The sequence below is a fragment of the Mustela putorius genome, unplaced genomic scaffold (assembly GCF_011764305.1).
Source record: "Mustela putorius furo isolate JIRA1106 unplaced genomic scaffold, ASM1176430v1.1 tig00003898_pilon_pilon_pilon, whole genome shotgun sequence".
NCBI lineage: Eukaryota > Metazoa > Chordata > Mammalia > Carnivora > Mustelidae > Mustela > Mustela putorius.
Genome location: NW_025422047.1, coordinates 16,348,726 through 16,365,629, shown reverse-complemented (window position 1 = coordinate 16,365,629; position 16,904 = coordinate 16,348,726). Strand labels below are relative to the sequence as shown.

At 38.7% G+C, this 16,904-nt stretch overlaps 1 protein-coding gene across 3 annotated transcripts in view; it reads right to left on the bottom strand.

The window, feature by feature from the left end:
* Positions 1-16,207, bottom strand: part of USP8 (ubiquitin specific peptidase 8) — a 72,923-nt gene extending 56,716 nt beyond the window's left edge. For all 3 annotated transcript variants that reach the window (XM_004755446.3, XM_013057688.2, XM_013057689.2), the window contains exon 1: positions 16,068-16,207. The gene's annotated coding sequence lies outside the window, so the exon portion shown is untranslated. The remainder of the gene's footprint in view (positions 1-16,067) is intronic.
* Positions 16,208-16,904: the final 697 nt, after the last annotated feature.

Below are 16,904 nucleotides of genomic sequence, written 5' to 3'. Positions count from 1 at the left end.
AACCTATTGTGGAGAATGTGTATTCTAATGTTTTAGGATGAAATGTTCTGAATATATCTGGCAAATCCATCTAGTCCAGTGGTCATTTAAAGCTACTGTTACCAGGTGCTGGCTGGCTCAGCTGGAAGAGCAGGTGACTCCTGATCTTGGGGGTCGTGAGTTTGAGCCCCATTTTGGGTGCAGAGACTATTTAAACAGTTAAAAACAAACAAACAAGCAAATAAATAAATAAAGCTACTATTTCTCTGTTAATGTTGTCTGGATGATCTCTCCACTGATGCAAATGGGGTGTTAAAGTCCCCCTATTGTTACTGTATTACTATTGATTATTTCCTACTGTTTTATGTATTTGGGAGCTCCCGCACTGGGTGCATAAATATCTACAATTGTTATATCTTCTTGCTGCATCGTCCCCTTTGTGATTATTTAACGTCTCTGTCTCTGTTACACCCTTGTCTTAAAGCCTATGTTGTCCAACATAAAGTATTGCTGCCCTGGCTTTCTTCTGATATCCATCTGCATGGTAAATGTTTCTCCATCCCCTCACTTCTATCTATCTATCTATCTACTTATTTTTAGTTTACCAGAAAACCATGGGTTTATTTGGGAATAGCAGAGAACTGCAATCTGAAAAAGTTACCTGTGGCAAACCCATAGGCACAGCTACCTCCACCCCCTCACTTTTAATATGCAAGTGTCTTTTAGTCTGATATCAAGTCTCTTGCAGGCAGCACCTAGATGGGCCTTGTTTTATTAACCACTCTGCCACCCATGTCTTTTGACTGGAGTGTTTAGTCTACTTGCATTCACAGTAATTATTGACATATATATAATTACTGACATTTTGATACTTGTTTTGTACTTTTTTTATAGATGTTTCTCTTATTCTTTCTTCTCTTGCTCTCTTTCATGGTTTGTTGGCTTTCTTTAGTGATATACCTGTACTCCATTTTCTTTGTGTTTTTGCATATCTATTACTGCTTTTTGACTTGTGGTCACCATTAGGTTTGTGTATAACATCTGCCTAGTTGTCCATATTAAGATGAAGTCTGAACCTATTCTTTACTCCTCTCCTACCCCATGTTTTAGGAATATGGTGTCACATTTTATATCCATTTATTTTATGAATCTTTTAACTGATTTTTAAAGAAATACTTATTTTTACTGCTTTTCTGTTAAAAAAATTTTTTTATTAATAAATAATTTATTATTTGTTTTAAGGGTACAGGTCTGTGATTCATCAGTCTTAACACAATTCACAGCACTTACCATAGCACATACTCTCCCCAAGGTCTATCACCCAGCCAACCCATCCTTCCCAACCCCCTCCTCCACTCCAGCAACCTTCAGTTTGTTTCCTGAGATTGAGTCTCTATGCTTTGTCTCCCTCTCTGGTTTTGTCTTCTTTTCATTTTTCCATCCCTTCCCCTATGATTCTCTGTCTTGTTTCTCAAATTCCTCATATCAGTGAGATCACAAGATAATTGTCTTTCTCTAACTTATTTTGCTTAGCACAATACCCTCTAGTTTCATCCATGTTGTTGCAAACGGCAAGATTTCAATTTTTGATGGCTGCATAATAATCGTGTGTGTGTGTGTGTGTGTGTTTACAACACATCTTCTTTTGGATAGAGTATTCTTGGCTGCAGATTTTTTCATTTCAGCACTTTGAATACATCATGTCACTCTTTTCTGGCCTGCAAAGTTTATGCTACAAAATATGCTGATAGCTTTATGCGATTTCCCTTTTCTTTGAAGCTTTAAAATTTTTTCTTTACTATTACTTTTTGCTTTTTTAATTACCATGTGTCTTGATGTGGACCTCCTTGCACTGAACTTTTGGGGACAATCTCTGTGCTTCTATACCTGGGTATGTTTCCTTCCCCAGATTAGGGAAGTTTTCAGCTAATATTTCTTCAAATAAATTTTCTGCCCCTTTATCTTTTCTTCTTCTGGGATCCCGATAATGTGAATGTTACTAGACTTTGATAGAGTCACCGAGTTCCTAAGACTTCTCAATTTACGAAATTTTCCATCCTCTCCTTTGCTCACCTTACTTCCCATTACTGTCTTCTTTTCATTTCTCTGCTTCATCTATCCTACTTATTTTATCAAATGTATTTTTAATCTCATTTATTGTGTTCTTGATATCTGATTCTCTTTTCTCTTTGCTAAGAGTCTCACTGATGTCCTCTACTCTTTTCTCAAGTCCAGTAAGTATCTCTGTGATAATTGCTTTAAATTTTCTATCACGTGTACTGCTTAGGTCTCTTGGTGTGGTTCTTTCCTTTGGGACATATTTCTCTATCTCCTCATTTTAATTCTCTGTGTCTGTTTTTGTGTGTTAGGAAAGTCAGCTACATTTCTTGCTCTTCGCAGTAACGGCCTTACGAAGAAGAGGTCCTATAGTGCCCTGTGTCCAATGTCCCTTGTTCCCCAGAGCCTCGTGCTTCAAGAATTGTCTCCTATGTGTGTTATATGTGCTCTATTACTGAGAGCCTCTTTTTCCTTCAGTCCAGTGGTCGGCAGAGGCTCTCTTTACCTGTTATAGGCAGTCCTTGGTCCCAGGTTGGGTGGGGTATGTTTTAACAAGGTATGTGGTGGTCTGCTTGCAAAATGAGATGTACCACTGCTGCTGCCAGAACTGAAGTCCCACAAAATGCAAGGGTCAGGAGACAAAATGTTGGTGGGGTTTTCACTAGTATTCCAAGGCAGGGGAACTGCAGTGCCCAGACCAAGCCAAGTGAGACTTCTAGGGCAGATCTGCTGAAGCGCAGGGATAGCACGTAGTGTAAGCAAGTTAAGCAGTGAATGTTGGTACTGTGCTGATTATTGCAGCTGGCAGTGTGTTTATACTGGGGGGTAGGGGAAGGAAATGGCATGTGCCAGCTCCTTTGTTCCTGATGTGGTGTCCCTGCGATCCCTGGCTCTCCAGGCCACACTCTGAGATGAGTAAATCACTCTCCCTCCCCGTCTGCCTCCAGTATTTCTCAAACTACTGCTTCCAGGCTGTAGTTCCGCAGACTGTTTGTTGTGCTGTCTCTATAAGGTTGGGGACTCCACTTCCTAATGTCCTCCTGGCTCTTCCAGAACCAAGCTGGCTGATTTTTAAAATTCCAGGTGGTAAGTCCCACTGGTTGTAGGAACTCACAAAATGCAGCTCCTCTCACTTTCAAAGCAAATGGTAATGGGAAATCATCTTCCCTGTGGGCTCTTTGGTGTGAAAGTCTCTTCCTTGCCCTTCTCAGCAACAGTTCCCTCCTCACCACAGACAGCTGCAGTCCATTTTGCTCTCGAATCATGTCTTTGCCCTTCCTACCATCTTTGATGTGGCCTCTTCTGTATCTTTGTTTTTTTTTTTTTTTAAAGATTTTATTTATTTATTTGACAGAGAGAAATCACAAGTAGATAGAAAAGCAGGCAGAGAGAGAGAGAGAGAGGGAAGCAGGCTCCCTGCTGAGCAGAGAGCCCGATGCGGGACTCGATCCCAGGACCCTGAGATCATGACCTGAGCCGAAGGCAGCGGCTTAACCCACTGAGCCACCCAGGCGCCCATCTTCTGTATCTTTAGTTGTGAAGTTTGTTCTTCAAACTGTTTTCTGGGTTATTTATGCTGATGGGAGTGTTATCTAGTATTACCCCTGGGACAAGGTGCACTTAGGGTCCTCCTATTCCACCATCTTCCCAGTCAGCAATAAAGTATTTTTTTAACTAAGGACTGTACATTTCTTTTAGACATAATGCTATCACACACTAACAAGACTACAGTACAGTGTAAACATAACGTTTATATGTACTGTGAAACAAAAAAACCTCATTTGATTCTTTTTATCGTGATATTTCTTCTATTGAAGTGATCTGGAACTGAATTCATACCTCCAAAGTATGCCTGTTGTTACATATATGCATTTAAGAGATTATAACTTTTTTCCCCTATCACCTCACTATCTTAATGTTCTTTATTTTACCAGTTCACTTTTTTTTTTTTTTTTTTTTTTTTTTTTTTAAAGATTTTATTTATTTGACAGAGAGATCACAGTAGGAGAGAGGAAGGGAAGAGATCACAGAGAGAGAGGAAGGGAAGCAGGCCCCCTGCTGAGCAGAGAGCCCGATGTGGGACTCGATCCCAGGACCCTGAGATCATGACCTGAGCCGAAGGCAGCGGCTTAACCCACTGAGCCACCCAGGCGCCCCTTACCAGTTCACTTTTATTAAATAAATGGTCATCCATGAACATCTAATTCTGAAAAGCTGAGTAAGGGGGGAAAAGGCATCTGTTCACCTATGTGAAACTCCAAAGGTGTCCTGATTTGCTTTGATTCGAGTCATGTTTTATACTAATGCTCTGGATTTCTTGAAAATCATCCCTTCTAACCCTGTGAAATTAACCCACTGTCTTAGTCACCAAACCTAGCTATTTTTCCTCAATATGTTACATGTTAGAAATGGTTATTTTTTTCCATCTATACTTACTCCATGTATCTACAAACATATGCTTAACCAAACACTTTATTTAGTAATTTCAGATCTATGCATTTAGAGACTATGATCTCATATGTAAGTACTTTCTACACTTTTCCCTCCAGTCTGCATTGTGTCTAAAGCTACAGTGAGAGGAGAGGAAAAAAACTTCTGGACCACAATCAAACCCAAATGAATCAACAAACGTTAAATATGTCCTTCTAGTTAGATATCTAATTCATTAACAACTCATCACCAAACCACCTAAGAGTGCCCACCTAAGAGTATGATACGGATCCCTTGGATTTCCTCACAATTAGAGACAACAGCATCATCTGAGTATCTTAACCTGAAAAAAACACTACGCTATGTGTTAAAGACATAAGACATGGTCCTTGACATCCCAGGATAAACCGTTTAACCAGAGAACACCCTCTCATCCCACACCCACTACATTCTCACATCCTGCCTGTCCCCCCAGTGAGTGAAAAAGTAGGAATACATGTAACATCATTTGTGTAAAGTTTAAAAACAAACTAAATTGAACAGTTACTGCTTAAGGATACAAATAAGGTATCCTATACAGACAGACAGGAAATGCTAAACAGAAAATTCTATTTCTGGGGAGGGAGAGGATGTAATCAGGAGGCAAACATATAAGAAGCTTTAGGAATATCAGTAAGGTTTTAGTCCTCAAGTTGGGTGGCACATTCAAAAGTGATCACAGGGTAATCATTTTACTATAATGCTTTATAACATATACAAGAACATAAGTAACATACTTTACATATACTTCATAAAAATATTTAAAGAAAGCAATTAACTATATTGCATAATAATGCAAATACAAATAAAAATGTGCAATTACTTATAAACATGAAAATACCCAGACACATGTGAAAGTTAGGAAGTAAGGGTAAATCAAGTGAATACAAAATATGTATGTTTTAAAATAATGATTTAGGGGCGCCTGGGTGGCTCAGTGGGTTAAAGCCTCTGCCTTCGGCTCAGGTCATGATCCCAGGGTCCTGGGATCAGGCCCCACATCGGGCTCTCTGCTCAGCAGGGAGCCTGCTTCCTCCTTTCTCCCTCTCTGCCTATCTCTCTGCCTACTAGTGATCTCTGTCTGTCAAATAAATAAGTAAAATCTGTTAAATAAATAAATAAATAAATACTGATTTTAAAAATGTATTTGAATACTGGAAGAGCCTGATACATAAAACTTTTGGAGTACAGACAGCTTCCATACAGCGGTATGAATGGAAGCAAGAATATGAGCATTAGACAATAAAGAAACGGAAACAACAAAACAGCAAACACACTGGCAATAAAAGAGAGTGTTAGGATAGAATGGGATGGTGCTCCAGGAACATGATTTCTACTGAAATATAAAAAGCAACAGTTGAGGAGAAATACATTCGACTAAGGGAAAGCAAGGTGAGGTCAAGATACTATCTCTTCAAGAAGGTGTTTAAGGGGGCGCCTGAGTGGCTCAGTTGTTAAGCATCTGCCTTCAGCTCAGGTCATGATCCAGGGTTCTGGGATCCAGCCCCGCATCAGGCTCCTGGCTCAGCAGGAAGCCTGCTTCTCCCTCTCCCACTCCGCACTTGTATTCCCTCTCTAGATGTCTCTTCTTCTCTGTCAAATAAAATTTAAAAAGGTGTTTAAGGAAACCTGTGGTAAAGGCAGGGCACATTGGAGTTGGGGCTATTATGAGGGCCAGAGGACAGTAAGATAATAGTAACAAGAACTACTCTTGACTTTTCTGGCCTCAACCAGTTCAGCTAAGATCTGAAGCTTATTTAAGCAACAGAAAGCCAACATTTGCTCCCTTGATATAGGCTACCTCTCGAAATGTAATTCCCCAAGAGCCCAATCACTTTTTGTTGGTGATACCAGTAAGTGTACTAAGAAAGGGACTGAAGCCAGAATTAGGCAGATTAGCCAGGTACCAGAGTCTGAGAGTATCTGTTTTTCCAGTTCTATCCTCTACCTGGGTCACAAGTGCTAGTGGTCTAACCACAGAATGTATGTTCAAAAAGTCAGAGTCTATTTTGTTGATTCATGACAATTAGGTTTCTAATTGGGAAAATTAGGCTTTTCTAGGCTGGGAAAAGAAAGCTATTGATTCAAACCTTTTAAAATAAAGGTCTAGGGGTGCCTGGGTGGCTCAGTGGGTTAAAGCCTCTGCCTCCAGCTCGGGTCATGATCCCAAGGTCCTGGGATCGAGCCCCACATCGGGCTCTCTGCTCCACGGGGAGCCTGCTTTCTCCCCTCTCTCTCTGCCTGCCTCTCTTGCCTACTTGTGCTATCTGTCTGTCAAATAAATAAATAAAATCTTTAAAAAAAGTAAAATAAAAATAAAATAAAATAAAATAAAGGTCTAGAATATATTCTCAGATGAATCTGTTTCTCATGATTACCTTTAAAGTTTGGATCCTTGAAAAACAATGTAAAATCTACATGTGCTACCTAGATAACTTAAAATAGTAAACCATTAGCTATCTCAAGGTTAAATTCAATTCAAACATTCACAGATATCTTGCTGTATAGAAAACATTGTGTTTCCGGCAACTCAAACGGATGTGATACCTTTCCCCAAAAAGTTTTAAAAAAACTAATGCAAAAGAAAAAGTTGTAAGCAGTGGTAATTTAACACAGTAAGATATCCAACTATAAAGAATTAAAAATAATGTACAATAAGAAAAATTAAGAAGGAAGATTAAGTATGACTAGAGGCATCTTAGAAAAGACAAGCATTTTGTCAATCTTGGTAGGAGAAAGGCTTTTGATAAGAAGATGTACCATATGAGGGGGAAAAAAAAATCAAGAAGTAAAAAACATCTTTAGGAACTAGCCAATACAGAGAATGAGCAAGGATCTACCAGACAGGAAAGCCTGAAAAAATAGGGAACAGAAAACAGAAGACCTTGAATGTCACATTAAAGCATTAACTTTGTTTTCTAAAGGTAATAGAGAACCATAAGGTTCTGAAGAAGAGTTATGTGATCCAAGCTGAAATGCTACAGAGTTAGGCTTCAAAAAAGACAAGGAAGATACTAGCAATCTATATAATGATCCTAAGGAAAGATGATGAAGGGCAGGAGAGATGGAATGGAGGAGGCAGATACATGAGACACTGCAAAGATACAGGCCTTGGCTAACAATTAGACACATGGAGGGAAGGTACAGGGATAAGATTATAGTGACAAAGTTTTTACTCAGAGTTTATTTATTTTTTCTTAAGATTTTATTTATTTGACACAGAGAGAGATCACAAGTAGGCAGAAAGGCAGGCAGAGAGAGGGGGAAGCAGGCTCACCACCAAGCAGAAAGCCTGATGCGGGGCTTGATCCCGGGACCCTGAGATCATGACCTGAGCTGAAGGCAGAGGCCTAACCCACTGAGCCACCAGGCGCCCCTTTACTCAGAGTTTAAAGTTAAATTTTCTATCCTTAGTTTATTTTTAAGAAGTTCTTTTTAATTTTTTTTTTTAAGATTTTGTTTATTTTAGAGAGAGGGAGGGAAAGAGGGAGCACAAGCAGAGAGAGGGACAACCAGACTCCATGCTGAGTGAGGCTTGATCTCACAACCCTGAAATCATGACCTGAGCTGAAATCAAGAGTCGGACACTCAACTGACTGAGTCAGCTAGGTGGCCCTCCGTAATCTCTACATCCAGTGTGAGGGTCAAACTTACTATGCCTAGATCAAGAGCAGCACGCTCTACTTACTAAGCCAGGCAGGTCCTGTCCTTATATGATTTTTGAGAACAGCTGAAATAAGTAACAATTTTCTCTGATAATGTCATCAAGGGACCACAGTTGTTTTCAATTTTCTTTCACAAAATTATATAAGTTACACTGTCAAATAAGATGCCTGGTGTTAAAAATACTTACCGCATTGCCTTAATTACTGTTTGAGCCTCTACAATCACAGATTTCTGCAGAAGCCAAAGTATAATATAAAGGGTATTAATCAAATGAGAAAGCAAACAAGGATACACATAAAACCTAAATCTATGTGAAATTTAATGTGCTAAATTCTTGAAAAGTTATTCTGCTGCACTTTGTCTTTAAGACGATTTCAAAATAGGTTGACATAAAATAAATTAAGGCCAGTATGACTGAATGAATTCACAATTTCTTAAGTTTGGCTGCAATAGTAAAAACAAGGAAAAGAGCAGCAACAGTTTTTTGTTGTTGTAACAATCCTACTGATATTTACAAAAGAATGTTCAGTAAGTATAGAACTCAAATAATTTACAGAACCTACCTGTTTATATCTAGAACTAAATACAACATATAGCCTATTAAAACTACGTTATGTTTCAAAAAGGAGAGTTAAATAAAAACAAAGTACATGTGAGAAAAATTAAAGTTCTTCTAAATATTAATTTTCTTAAGATGTGTAAACCCGATAAAGGTGAAATACTTCAGCTTTACTCACACAGCAATGCTTCAAAAGTGAAATCCAGACAGTGCTGAAAATTAGTTAACAAAATGGGAGGGGGGGAGGAGAAGACATATATATCCCCCTCTCTGCTGATGACAGCCTTTTGATTCTTCCAAAAGAGAAAGAGTAGAGACTGGATAGATGACCTGAACCACAGAGTGAAGACTAAAAAATAAAAAGGTGAAGACTGAGGTTTGTACTCATTCAAACTGGTCCTGATATCTTAACTAGTACTTCACACCAGCCACTACCTTGGTCTTTGGCAAAGGAGAGCAAAGTCTGTCTCCATTGGGCATTTATCATCTCAGTCCATCTCTGTCCTTAAACAGCAACAGCACTCTTCTGATTGCCTTAAATTTCACATAACCCATTCTATACTCATTCTAGTTTAAATGCCACAGACAAGTAAGTATTCATGAAATGTTTTAAGGTAATCCTAAAGTATTAAGAAGACTCAACCCTTTCAAGAATTAGTCACTGATAAAATTTCTGGCATTTTCTGAGCATCTACTATGTGTCTAGCACTGAGCTAATAACTGTGAGAGCAGTGTTGTTGTTGTTGTTGTTTTTAAGATTTATTGATTTGAGAGGGAGAGGGAGGCAGAGAAAAAAAGAGGGAGGGAGAGAAGAGACAGATGGAGAGGGAGAGAATCCCAAGCAGAATCCCCACTGAGCACAGAGCTCAACACAGGGGCTTGATCCCACCACCCTAAGATCATGACCTGAGCTGAAACCAAGAGTGGAATGCTTTACCGACTGAGCCACCCAGGTGGCTGGAGGGCAATGTTTTCAAATCCATTTAGAAGGTCACAATCAGCATTTAAAAAATAAAATTGAAGAGAAAATATCAGAGCATGTCACATTATAGTACGGTTAAATATTGTTTCATGAAACTTCAGTTGGGTTGTGTATGTGTATGCATAAAACACTGGGTTGAAAGGTAAAATGTATTTCTTTCCATAGGTCACAACCAAGAAAGTGCTGAAGTTCTACAGAGCAATGCTACTTCAATTGTGGCCCATTGGCCAGATACAGTTGGGGGACTGTTACAAGTCTGTAACAAAATAAAAAATTTATGACAGATGTTAATCAAGAAAGCACGCAGAACTTTTCATACTAGCAAGAACTTTCTGTGAAGAAAGGAGTCTACTAATTTATACTGTGGTACAGGCTTCAAGTCTGTAACACAGACTGGCTACTTTGAGTGACACTGCTCTAGGGGATAAAGAGTACCACAGGCTTCTGACCCAAATGTCTTAGTTTAGTTACCAAGACCAAGCTAATATCTATTAAATAATAAGCCAACAATTAATAGTTATACCATATATTAATATGTGACCCCAGTCACTGGGAAGTCAAAAGGAGAGAAAATTGGTGTAGCTTCTTCCAGCCTAGAATGCACTCTCTTTGTGCTGTTCCCTCTTCCTTCAAGGACCAACTTAAGTTCCACTTCTTCCATCCTTGATAGTCCCAGTTATGGGAAGTTCATTTCTTGGTCTAAATTTTATGGTATGTATAATCTGGTATGTATAACATAATGTATGGTATGTATAATGTCATTGACTCAGTACTGTATTTCAAACAAATGACAATTATGCCTAGTTTTTAAGACCCTCTTAACTATGAAGTGCTTATGATAACATGATGAGGCAGAGACAGAAACTAGCCCTAAAGGTAGTATTTAGCTATGGACTGAGTAAGAAAGAGGGGTATTCCAGAAAAAGGAAACCCACATGAACAAAGACACAAAATGAGGAATTAGTATGGGAAGGCAATGAGAAAAATAAGGAATACTACAGGGATTATAAATCCTTCTCAATTCATGATGGGGTTATGTCCGAATAAATCCATCATAAGTTGAAAATACTGTCAAGTAAAAAAATATGTGTAATACACCTAATCTAAAAAACATCAGAGCTTAGACAAGCATTAGCTTAAACATGCTCAGGACACTTCACTAGCCAATAGTTGGGCAAAACCATCTATCACAAAGCCCATTTTATCATAAAGTGTTAAATATCTCATGCAGTTTACTGAATAATATACTGAAAGTGAAAAACATAAGAGTTGGAAGTTTATCAGTTGTTTACCCCCACCATCACACAGCTGACTGGGCATGTGGCTCACTACCACTGCCCAGTACCACCACATACTGCTGCCTGGGAAAAGATCAAAATTCAAAATATGAAGAACAGTTTCTATTGAACATGTATTACTTTTACATGATCATGAAGCTGAAAAATCCTAGGTCAAACTATTTTAAGTTGAGGACCATCAGTATAGGGAAATAATCAATTTGATCAAGGGATCATATCTTCTTTACATGTCACTACTTTTACATGCTAGATCCCTAGTGCCAACCTCAGTCCTTACAGTCAACACTTATTAACTGTTGGCTAATAATAAATTATATTAGGTAAGGAGATAGAGTCATTTTATGGAGGGCTTTTGAAGTCATCAAAAATTGTTTATAATTTATTCAGCAGGAAATAAGCCAGTTCTTGTAGGGGAAAATGATACCTTAGGGCAGATCAAAGTGGGGATATGCCAGATGGATTTGAAAGAAATAGAACAAGGAATAATACTTTGGATAAGAATATCCAGGCCACTGCAGGCCACTGCAAAAAAGAACACAAAAAGGCAGAAACATGCTTTTGTTTCTGACTGACTGAAGCAGCAAAATCTTCTCTTGTGCATACACACACATAGAATGGTAGTGCTGTCAACAACAACAACATTAGTTTAAAAAACTGATTAGTTTATAGCAGCATTTCTCAACCAGGGCACTACTGCTATTTTGAACCAGATTAAAACTTTGCTACAGGAGGCTGCCCTGTGCACTGCAGGATATTTAGCAGCATCCCTGGCCCTACCCACTAGATGCCAGTAGTAATTCATTCCCCTCCAGTAGTGACAACCAAAAATGTCTCCAGACGTTACTGAATGCCCCCTCATTGGCAAAATTACTCCCAAATAAGAATCCTTGATTTACAGGAAATTTTGAACATGTACGCAGAAGGAAAAACATTTAAAGATGCCTTGACAGAGATGTAAATGTAAGTAGAGATCGGGTCCACAGAGATACCAGACAAATATTAAACCAACTATTAAGGCATTAATGTTAATTTTGATAATCCCTATTATTTTGGGAAATAACAAACTACTGACACTTAAATGATGTTTTAATCTAGGATATGATATCTTTCTTACATTTATGTATATTTTTAAATTTCTAGAGTAGTTTTTAAAACACAGACATTATTTATACTAGTAACTAAAATCAGGAGAATGAATCAACAAGGAAATGAGATTTTGTTTCTCTACAGCTGACAAGATATTTTTTGAAAGGCCTGGAGGGAGGGAGGAAGATGAAGGTGAATGTTCCCTAAAAAGGAAGAAACAGAAAACCAGGAAAGTGCAATATGATGGAAACCATAGAAAAAGAACTTCAATCAACTTTTATAAAGTTCTTGCAAAGCAAAAAAAGAAAAAGTAAAGTAACTAGTCCTAGTTCTGAAGATTAAATATATAAACCAACTTCTTGGCAACACTTGGAGAACCTACATCTACTCAAGCTGCAGTGTCAGGAGCTATGGGGAATATAAAAAGTATACCTCCTGGGGTGCCTGGGTGGCTCAGTAGTTAAGTGTCTGACTTGATCTCAGCTCAGGTCTTGATCTCAGGGTTGTAAGTTCAAGCCCCGAGTGGGGCTCCACGCTAGGTGTGAAGTCTACTTTAAAAAAAAAAAAAAAAACTAGGTGTGGAGTCTACTTTAAAAAAAATAAAAATAAAAAAGAATATATATCCTAACAAAGTTTCTACCTCTTAAGGTGAAAGGTAAGCTAACAATGTTAATACAAAGCAAAGTATCATCAGATAGGTACTAACAAACCATGCCAAAATCTGTAGCTTTTATTAAGACTATTCCTAGAAAAAACCTAGAAGGGTAACTGTTTTCCATAACAGGTGTCTACTTACATTATAACCCTAATCTATTTCATAATTCTCTTACTCCTTATCTCCTTAAATTTTTTAGCACATGCAAAATAGATGAGTAGGGAACCAGATCATACTTAGTATGTAGGAAAAAAAAAAAAAAAAGACATAGTTCTCATTCTTAGCCATGTATTAGACTCACCCACAGAACTACAAAATAACAATGCCCAGAACCTACTCCTAAATGGTTAAATCAGAATCTCAGAGCATGGGACATGCACACAGATATTTTTAAAAAGCTCCTCAGGTAAATTCTAACACACAGTTTAGACAGAGATCCAGGGAGGGGCACCTGGGTGATTCAGTGGGTTAAAGCCTCTGCCTTCTGCTCAGGTCATGATCTCAGGGTCCTGGGATCGAGCCCCACATCGGGCTCTCTGCTCAGTGGGGAGCCTGCTTCCCCCCTCTCTCTCTGCCTGCCTCCCTGCCTACTTGTGATCTCTGTCAAATAAATAAATAAAATCCTTAAAAAAAAAAAAAAAGACAGAGATCCAGGGACATAAGAAATGGATATAAACATGTTACTAGAAGTAGTAAAACAGTATGAAGATGACAAATAGGTTCTAGCTGAAATCAACATTTTAAGTCATTTAATTTCCAGGATATAAAAATTATGAGAAATCATTTTCATTTTTAAAATTCTGTAACTGAGAAATTAAAATAAAACTTTCAAGATTCCTAGATGTATAACTTCTAAAGGACTCCTTGTTTCGAAACTGGTATTACAATGTGTAACAATTTCATTTCACTATATTCAAAATTGGTATTGTGATGTGTAATAATTTCATTTCACTATATTAGAAAGACATACATTATTTGTATGTTTCAGAGAATTTAGGACCATGAAAAACTAAACTAACTTTCAGAGGAGACACTGACTTTAGACTTTGAGCAAATTCCTTAAATCCTCCCTCCAACACTAATAGTTACTCCTCAGTTTACTTCCATGTGCAAAATGGGAAACAATTATCTGCTTCTACAGAGTTCTCATCGATATCAAATGAAAAGGTACATACAGAAAAAATGCTCTGAAAATTATGTGCCATGAAAATACAAAATATTATGGTTAAAGAAACCAGAAGCATTACCTTATACCTTATCCTGCATCTACTATTAAATCCAAAATTACTTTAATACAACTTTATCGATAAAATTATGGTAGGTTAAAGAGGGCCACAAATTCTTTGATATTCTTCTCTCCAAAGTATCTAGGTGTTTATCATCTGGTGGGACAGAGGGCTCTGATTGCTCTAATAGAGAATGTTGGAAGTAATGCTATGCCAATTTCTGGGTTCAAGCTAAGAGACAGCTTCTACTTCTGCCTCTTTAAATACTTGCTTTTGAAACTCAAACTCATGTTATGAGAAGTCCAAGCCCCATGAAAAGGCCATGTGCCAGCACTCCAGGTGACATCCCTAGCTGAACTACCAGCCAACATCAACTGCCATTCATGCAAATGAACCTTCAATGTCCAACTCAGTTAAACTTTCAGATAACTTCAACCCTAGCTGCCCCACAAATGCATGAAACTCTTAAGTGAGAACCAACCAGCTGACTCCAATTAGCCCAGAGAAATATAACAGATAAAACATAATAGTTTGAAGCTACTTTGTTTGATTTGTTATACAGCAATAGGTAATAAGGACAATAATCAAGATTTTAAAAAAATGTTTCCTTAAGTATATCCAATTTGATTAGCAACTCATATTTGATGGGCACATTTTTCCTTTATCTCTACAAAAATAACTGCATCTTCATGATGAAAAATTCATAATGGAAATACAATGCTAGACATTTTATGGAAAAAATTTGATGTGCTGGATTTATTTTCCAACTACCTTACTTTACAAAAGCCATTTTGGATCTTTCCCAGTATGTTCATATTAATAAACAGAGTCACAATGATTATTAAAGGTTAAGTAAATATATAAAGTTGAATACTGAAAGACATCTTTAAAATGTTGTTAGTTTTTCTTATGCATTGTTTTCTCAAAGAATACGACACATACCTACATATTTATATGCAATTAATGCATATTTATGTCATTAATAACAAGTTGTTGTTTTACTATTACAGGGTTCCTACTATCTAATTTTAAAGATGCACCCAATGTGTCACAAGAAAAAGAATACACATTTCAAGGCAGCCATAGCAATAGTATAAAGGCATAACACAACCTACATCACCTTTCAGATAAAATGTTCCAATACTGTGGAGTCATGACAAACTATCTAAAGACATTCAACCATGAATCTTAACCAGAATCTGTTGAAATGCAAAATCTGCTTACATAGCAAAGCCGCAGACCAGGCCTAGAAAAGGTACAGTTCCTTAACAAATACCACTTGACACTTTTAATGGCTGCAGCAAAAGATACACAAAACTAAGACAGCTTGCAGATTCAGAAAGAGTAACATCCCTTTCATCTGAAACCCTCAGGGTGCTTAACAAATATTAAATACCTTCAGGTAAATATTTTGTTAGTGATTAAGTGACTTGCTTCAAGGTCACAGAATGAACTGGAGAAAAGAATTTTAAAAAGTGTAGTCTGCAGCTCTATGTATAAATGAACAGCACTGTGATTCAGAGTTCTGAAATTTCCAAGGTGGAGTGGAGGTGAAATTAACTTGTCCCACAACTCTAGGAGAGGGACTACATTTTAGCAAAGAAAAGCTTTTATTTAGAGAAGTCATAATTTTAACTGATGGGCTTATACGTTCTTTAAGCCCACACCTGGACTTCATTAAAACTAAGTTTGATTGGGACAGAGAAGATATTGGGAGACCCCCTGAGGGTCTGTATTAAAGGCCTGGGACTGTAGTTCGATAGCAAAAAATTAGAAAACGGAGGCCAGAGGAAGGAGGTCAAAGTCGGGTCTAAGTGTTGAAAGAAAACAAGGAACGGTCAAGGCCACCTTCTAAGGCCGGAAAACCTGAAAAAACTACACGAAACTCACTGGACAACCCTAGGTACGCAGCGGGAAAGACTCGAGATCGGGCCCTTCCTCTAAAAGCCGATTCTAGGTTCGGGGTTGTCCCACCCCTCTCGGCGGACAGGGCTGGTCTCCCCGGTGACCAGACGCTTGTAAAAAGAAAGGGTGTCCAATGCAGCAGGCTACCCGAGGAACAAAGGCCAGGATCCAGACCCACACTCACCGTGGCACCGGGAGCGCTTGACTAACGCCGCCCTCCTCTCCAAAGGCCCATCTTCCCGCAACTCGAAGAATTAGTCTTCCCCAGCCCGACGGAAACCAGCCCAGCTCATCCCCTTTTCCCAGTCTGCACTGCGTTGCGACGCGTCGCGTCTCCTACGTCACGGATGGGAGGGGCTACGGGGCGCGCGCCCGCCTGTGACTGCTTCCTCTTCCGCAGTCGGGCTCACAACAGGGCGGTGGGAGGGTTAAAGAGAATTTCACGGGTGGGCGGCGAGGGCCGGGCCCAAGCGAGGCTTAAGCTTCTGTGAGCTTTCCCACCTGTCTCGTTGGTCTAGTGTTTGTCGGGATTTTTCGATCACCCTGGTGTTACTCCTATTCTGGCCTTTGCTGCAGCGGAAGCCGGGACTCTTACCTACGTAGTTGATTTTTCAGAGTGGACACTTAGGACTAGAAAAGGGATTTGAAACCCCTCAAGTTCTGACTAAAAGCTAACATTCTCCAAAGCCTCGCCTCTGGTCAAAGAAGAAACATGATCCTAAACACATTATATATACACATCTTAACACCAGTTAAAGGCTCAGTCTTAGGGGCACCTGGGTGGCTCAGGTCATGATCCCAGGGTTTTGGGATCAAGCCCTGCATCGGCTCTCTGCTCAGCAGGGAGTCCGCTTCCTCTTCTCTCTCTGCCTGCCTCTCTGCCTACTTGTGATCTCTGTCAAATAAATAAATAAAATCTTTAAAAAAAAAAAAAAAAAAGCCCAGTCTTACAAAAACAAAACAAGAGGTCTGAACTTTCTCGCAAGGTGATCTTTGTACTCTCTTAGAGAAAAGTGATTGG